This window comes from Gossypium arboreum, chromosome 5, assembly GCF_025698485.1.
Source record: "Gossypium arboreum isolate Shixiya-1 chromosome 5, ASM2569848v2, whole genome shotgun sequence".
Classification (NCBI taxonomy): Eukaryota; Viridiplantae; Streptophyta; class Magnoliopsida; order Malvales; family Malvaceae; genus Gossypium; species Gossypium arboreum.
In genome coordinates, this window is record NC_069074.1 from 28,482,782 (window position 1) to 28,485,254 (window position 2,473).

A 2,473-nucleotide genomic window follows, 5' to 3' on the forward strand; every position below is an offset into this window, starting at 1 on the left:
AATATCAAAAAATAATTAAAACGTGACACGATATAAAAATGTAATAAAATTTATACTAGATAATGACACTCATTATGTGGTTGGTTGATAAAGAAAAACTAGATAATTAGCGGATATTTTTAATTTAAATATTCTTAAATCATAAAACAATTAGATCGATTACCTACTATAGCAATATTTTGTTATAACAGCCAAATTTCTAATAGAATTGATTTTTATGTTTTATTTTAATCATCTATAACAAATTTTGACTTATAACAGCAATATTTATAATTATGAAGTATATTTTTATTAAATTAATTTTTATAACAACATATTGTATAAATTTTAAGTAAAATTATAATTTTTTATATAAATAAGCCTATTAATTATACTTTATTGAATAAAAATCTATTAATTAAAATAATTTTTCAATAAAACGTTTAAATTTCATATAAAAATTCATTAATAATATTTTATTAAATGAAAATAATCTTTAACAAGTGGAATTGAAGATATCAATTCAATAAATTATTACCTTCTCTAATTAATAATTCTACTATGGAACATCATTAACTTATAACCTTATAAATTAATTAATTTAATTTGATAACTCATATTTTTTTGAGAATATAGATAACTTATACTAATTAATTTAACTTATTAAATTTATAAACTTCATAATTAATCATGTGAAAAAATATAAAATAAAATACACATAAAAGCAACAATTTTCTTTCTATAATAGTATGACGTTAAAGATATATAACGAGCAAAATTTTAACAGACAGATAAGACTATTATAGAGAGATAATTGTATCGTTTCTATCAAATTTTATAAATGTAAAATTTATATAAATGAATAATGTAAAGAGGAAAATGTGATGGCAGGCAAATATGATATCTTTTTCCTTTTTTCTTTTCTTTTTGTTCTCTATTTCCTTTCCCTCTCATTCTTTACGTAGCAAACAATAACCCCCACAACAATGAACCTTCATTGCTTACTTGTCCTTTAAACAATGGTTGTAAATTTCCGATTAAAGCATCTCAAATAATTGGGGACAGATATTATACTAGCTGTTGTAATATATATATATGTATATAAAGGGAATTGTTTTAAAGCATGATTTGGCTTAAAACATATGGTTGGTTGAAATAGCATCCACAAATCGAAACAATGTTCCTTGCAAATCCCACCCTATCCAACACACCGCCCACAAATAAATAAATAAAGGCATCCCTTCACTAAATATGGAAGGTTACATGAATGAAAACCAAGTATAAAGCTAAAGCACCTACTGCATCCATTCCCTCCTTACGCTTTCATTCAATCATCTCTTTTTCATCACTATAATTGATGTTTTTTTCCATGCTTCTTAATTTGTATATGCATATATGCATAACCTTAAATTAAATAGATTATAAGTGTAACCATTCAATTGCTTGAAATCAAAGATTTAGTTAATATAATGTAATGTGGATTTAATAGGTAAAATTCCGTGTAAATAAAGCCAAATGTTATTTAAATTGAATTAGATAGGATGATGTATTGATTTTGGATATAAGAGCTGAAGCAATCTATGAGCGAATTACTTGTAATTAATTTTGAAAAATAAAAAAATTCAGAGGTTGAATTAGTAGAATTAATTTTATATTATTTTGTGATTTTTTTATTTTTATTTTATTATTATCGGATCAATAATTAAACCGATTGAACCAAGAATCGATAATCTAGTAAATCCAACCATCAACTTGATTATTAATATAAAAATATAAAAGCATATTACATTATAAACTCGAAAAGAATTATAGGTCATTAGATGAAACTTGAATTTTGATAATTTATTAAGCATTTAACTTACAAATTACAAGTAACTAATTTAAATACGAGATTATAAAAGATTAGGTAAATGTATCATAGAGATTTTTGTATTAAGAGTTGGGTTACATTTTGCTTCTTTTACTAAAAAAAATGAGTAAATGAGTAAAGATGCTATGTGTAACTCATACTGAGGTATATGAATTAGTTTTTAATAGTAGAAATTGATGAAATTTTTAACAAAAAATGTGTTTACTATTTGATATAATGTATAATAATTAATTTATTAATATTTTAAATAGAGATAACTTTTAATTTTAAACTTTTTAAGCAGAAGATTAAGGAGTCAAAGACTTAATTAATATTATTTTAATCTACATCTTTTTGGGGGAAATAGTCCAGACTGATTATTTGCGTCAAAATTAGGGTGTGACATGCACATTTACGAACCGAAAGAAAATGAGAAAAAGTAACTGAGTTGAAAGTGAAAGTGGATGAAGTGGTCCATTGACGGGCAGATTAAATAAAAAAGGAAAAGTTTACCTTTCCCATACCTCCATCGCATCGTTTGCATTTGTAGTCTACGATCACGCGCCGATGACGTGCCGGCAGAGAATCCAATTTTTGATTTGTGATGCCCAATAGCGCAAACAAAAGCAAGTGGGGAGGGTATGG